Below are 5,369 nucleotides of genomic sequence, written 5' to 3' on the forward strand. Positions count from 1 at the left end.
GCTCCTGAATTGTGCCCAGCCAGACTGCAGCATAAGTCATTTGCCAATTTTAATATTATGTTTTATTATTGGTTTATAGACGTTCTTTATATATTCTGTATATTGATCTATCAATTAGTGTAACAAAACACATAAGTAGAGTGAAGGACAAGAAGCACATGATCATCTCAATTGATTAAGAAAAAAGCTTTTGAGATAATTCAACACATTTTCATGATAAAACATTGAACAAATGTTAAACATATGAAATATGATTTGCAAATATTGTATCTCATTCTGGGGTTGTCGTTCACGTGGATAGTTGTGTCTTTAGATGCACAAAAGGTTTTTTTTTTAAATTTTAATTTGTTATATATGACAACAGAATGTATTGTGATTCATATTATACATATGGAGCATAATTTTTTATATCTCTGGTTGTACACAAAGTAGAGCACAAAAGGTTTTAATTAAGATGAACTTCAATTTATCTGATTTTTTAATTTTTAAATTTGTTTTAATTAATTATACATGGCAGTAGAATGCATTTATGCACTTTGATATTTATACATAGATGGGATATAATTTCTCATTTTTCTGAGTGTACATGTTGCACAATCATAATGCATTCACTTATATACATACAGTAATAGTGTCTGTTTCATTCTACTATCTTTCCTATCCCCACATCCCCTTCCCTCCCTTCCCATCACTTCCCTCTACCTAATCTAAGGTACTGCTATTCTTCCCTAGTACCCCCCCTCACCTTATTGTGAATTAGCATCCGCATATTAGAGAAAACATTCAGCCTTTGGTTTTGTAGGATTAGCTTATTTTTCTTAGCATAATATTCTCCAACTCCAACCATTTACTGGCAAATGCCACAATTTCACTCTTCTTTAAAGCTGAGTAATATTCCATTGAGCATATATACCACATTTCTTTATCCACTCATCTATTGAGGGACACCAAGGTTGGTTCCATAGTCTAGCTATTGTGAATTGAGCTGCTATAAACATTGATGTGGCTGTGTCACTATAGTATGCTGATTTTAAGTCCTTTGGGTATAAACCAAGGAAAAATATGGAATGAATTTGCATGTCATCCTTGTGCAGGGGCCATGCTAATCTTCTCTGTATTGTTTCAATTTTAGTATATGTGCTGCCAAAGCGAGCACGATCTGTTTTCTTTTGTTGTCTTTTTTTTTTGTTATCATGTTCAAAAAAATTATTGCCAAATTCAATATCGTGAAGACTTCTCCCTGTTGTCTTATGAAACTTTTGAATTTTTTTTTAATTTTAGCTCTTCCCTTTAGGTCTTTGATCCATTTTGAATTGATTTTCATGTTTGGTATAAGATAAGAGCTTAACTTAATGCTTTTGTATATGAATATCCAGGCTTTGCAACATAATTTGTTGAAAAGACTCCTTTCCTCAATGAATGGCTTTGAATGGTCTTAGAACTTTTATTAAAAATCATATGACTATAAATGGGAGGGTTTATTTCTTGGTTCTCTGTTGTATTTCATATTGTTTCATATTTCTGTGCTCATGCTGCCACTCATTTGATCACTGTGTCTTTGTACTGACTTTTCAAATCAGGAAGTGAATCCTTCAACTTTTTCTTCTTTTTAAAAACATTTTTTTTGTTATTCAGGATTCTTTGGGATCTCATATGATTTTTTAAAAATAATTTTTTAGTTGTAGATGAACACATACATTTTTAAAATTTATTTTTATGTGGTGCTGAGGCTGGAACCCAGTGCCTAACACATGCTAGAAAAATGCTCCTTGGAAAACGCTCTACCAACTGAGCTGCAACCCCAGCCCCCAGATGAATTTTAAGATGAAATTTTCTACTTCTGTAACAAGAAGTCATTGGGATTGTGATGGGGATTGCATTGAGTCTGTAGAGTCCTTTGAATATTATTGAAGACTTTATATTATTAAGTCTTCCAATCCATGAACATGAGATATAGTTCCATTTGTTTGTGTCTAATTTCTTTTAGTAGTGTTTTATAGATTTCAGGGTATAAGTATTTTATTTTTGAAGCTATCTTATAAATGGAGTAGATTTGTTAGTTTCTTTTTTCGTTAGTCATTGTTAATGTGTAGACACATAACTGATTTGGGGTGTTGTTTCTATGTGTTACAACTTTTAAAATTCTTTTAACTGTTGTAGTGGGCTTTTGTTGGAATCATTAGAATTTTCTACATATTTATATGTACAGAGATGCTTCTGTAAAATAACTTTACTTTTTCTTTTCTAATTGGATGCCTTTCTCTTTTCTTGCCTAATTACTCTGGCTAGCACTTCCAGTACTATATTGAATTGATTTAGTGAAAGCAGGCATGCTTGTGTGCTTCTTGATGTTATAATGTTTCAGTCTTGACCATTGATTATGATTTAGCTGAGGGATTTTCATATATAGTCTTTATTATATGGAGGTATTTCCCTTCTATTTCTTATTTGTTCAATGTTTATCATGAAAATGTGTTGAATTTTCTCAAATAATCATGTGCTTCTTGTCCTGCATTCTACTTATGTGTTTTATTACACTAATTGATTTTTATATGTTCACTCCTTTTACATTCCAGGAATAAAGCCCAGTTGTTCATGGTATATAGTCTTTTTAACATGCTGCTGAGTTTGATTTACTAATATTTTATTGAGGATTTTTATATCATTGTTAATTATGGATATTGGTATGTAGTTGTCTTTTTTTATAGTGTCTTGGAATTGAGGTAATGCTGACTTCATCAACTAAGCTAGAAAGTGTTTGCCTCCTCTTCATATTTTGAGAAAAGTTTGAGAAAGATCAGAATTACTTCTTTTAAATGTTTTTTAAAAATATTTGTCCACGTATATGCTTTTAGTGGAAAACTTTATATTTTCATATAGCTTTGAGTTATCCTCCAGAGTACTTTCATTTTAACTTGAAAGACTACCTTTATCCTTTCTTGTAGGACAGGACTAATGATACTGAACTTCTTCAATTTTTGTTCATGTAGGAATGTCTTAATAGCTCTCTCATTTTTGAAGGAAAATGTTTCTGTGGACAAAACTTTCATCTGATAGGTTTTTTCATATATATATATATATTTTTTTTCATCCCACTGTGTCTGACCTGCAAGGATTCTGCTACAAAAATGTGTTGATAATTTTATTGATGATCCCTTATAAGTAATGTGTTACATTTTTCTTATTGCTTTCAAGACTCATTTTTTGGCAGGGCATGGTAATGCATGTCTATAATCCCAGAGACTTGTGAGACTGAGGCAGGAGGATCCAAGTTTGAGGCCAGCCTCAGAAATATGAGGCCCTAAGCAAATTTAGTGAGAACCTGTTTTCAAAATAAAAAAATAAAAAGGGCTAGGGATATATAGCTCAGTGGCAAAGTGCTCCTAGGTTCAATTCCCAGTACCAAAAAATATTTGTTTTTGACTTTGAATAATTTAATTATAATATGTCTTGTTGTGGGTCCTTTGGGGTTTTTCTACTTGGAGTTTATTTAGCTCCTTGTATTTGTATAACCACGCATTTTCTCATTTAGGAAATTTTGAGGTCATTATTTCTTCACATAAACTCTGTCCCATTATCTCTCTTCTTATATTTCTATAATGCATGTTTTGGTCTACTTCATGATGTCCCATATATTCCTTAGGCTCTTTTTCTTTATTCTTTTTTCTCCTCATACTTGGTAATTTCATATGTCCTGTTTTGAGGTGCACTTATAATTATTTTTTTTCTGCCTATTCAAAGCTCGCTGTTGAACTCCTCTAGTGAATTTCAATTAGGTTTATATATTTTAGCTCTATAATTTGTTTCCTCATAATAATATGTATCTTTGTTGATTTTTATCTGCTTTTTTAACATCTTTATTTTCCTTTAGTTCTTTAGGTATATTTAAGATAATGTTTTTAACACCTTGCTCTTTTAGGGATACTTTCTGAAGATTAATTTTGTTTCTTTGAAACATGTTTTCATATTTCTTTGTAAGGTGTGTGATCTCTTATTGAAAATAAATTTGTAAAAACAGTGATATCTCCCAGTCTTTAGAGACTGGTTATTTGCAGGGGAAGATCTTCACTAATTAGAAAGGTATGTTCTGAGCTTGGGATCAGCTAGTGTCAAGACTTAATGTCTTGTTAGTTCTTTTCTGAAAATGTATCTTTCATGGGCCAGTGTGTGTGTGCTTTTGTTGATTCTACATAAGAACAACTGATTTTCATGTCTTCATTTCTCTAAGTGTCTTTCCTAGTGCTTTTTCCCCCTCATGGTTTTACCTGTTTATTGTATCTCTCTTTGCCCATAATCCCTGGTCTTAGACATTTGTGGGTCTGTGGTCCTCATGTAGCTTTCAAAAACTGTATACACCAGTTTCCAGAGCTTTTTTTGTGGCCAGATATCAGAGCTATGACACTTTTGGGCCATCTGAGCACTGATTTAAGGGACATAGAGATCAAGCCTTTAGAGAGTCTGCAGATAGATTAGAAATTACATATTATATTCTCTCTGCTCTCTCTAGTTTAGGGAAGGAAACTGGAGAGTTGGGATAACACTTTCTCCAAATTTCCATGCCAGACCAGGGCAAAGTCAGAGCAAGGACAAGTATAAATTCATGAAATTTCCTACCATATTGAATGTGGCTTTTTCTCAATTTGGTGTTTTCTTGGTTGCTATAGAGGTTGGATTTTTCAAAGTTTGTGTAATTTTTTTTAACAATGAGCATTTTTAATGAAATTGTTTCCTGAAAATATAATTTTCAATGGCTGATTACAGTTGTATTCCATGGATCTATCATGTTTGATTTAACCAGTTACATGCTATTGGGTACTTTTTTCTCAGGGGGCAGCATTAGAAGCAATGCTACTGTAAAAGTACTTATACATGCATTTTCAGCTCTTATGCAATTATTTTCTTAGGATCAATGCCCAGAATTGGGATTACTAGGTTAAAAGTTATACAAAATTTAAGTCTTTTAGTATATATTTCCAAAATTGCCCTCCAAAACTAATTTTAAACCAATTTACACTCCCATGAGCAATTTATGAAAACATTTTCTGCACCTTCACCAAGACTAGACATTACAAATTTCTTTTTTTATTCTAATAAGTGGAAAATTATAGCTCAACATTCTTTTTAAATGTGTTCTAATTAGTTTTACATGATGGTAGAATGCATTTTGACCCATCATGCATAAATGGAGTATAACTTCTCATTCTTATGGTTGTACAGGATGTAGAATCCTACTGGTAATGTTATCTTATATGTATATAGGATAATAATGTCCAATTCATTCTACGATCATTTCTACCACCATGCCTCCTTCCCTCCTTTCACTCCCCTCTGTCTAATCCAAAGTACCTCTATTCTTCTCTAGTCTCACC

The 5,369-nt window shown here is 32.3% G+C and overlaps 1 pseudogene; it reads right to left on the minus strand.

Moving 5' to 3' along the window:
- Positions 1–1,056: 1,056 nt before the first annotated feature.
- Positions 1,057–1,156, minus strand: LOC113200257 (U6 spliceosomal RNA; annotated as a pseudogene).
- Between the last annotated feature and the right edge of the window lie 4,213 nt (positions 1,157–5,369).

The sequence above is a fragment of the Urocitellus parryii genome, chromosome X (assembly GCF_045843805.1).
Source record: "Urocitellus parryii isolate mUroPar1 chromosome X, mUroPar1.hap1, whole genome shotgun sequence".
In the NCBI taxonomy this organism is placed as follows: Eukaryota; Metazoa; Chordata; class Mammalia; order Rodentia; family Sciuridae; genus Urocitellus; species Urocitellus parryii.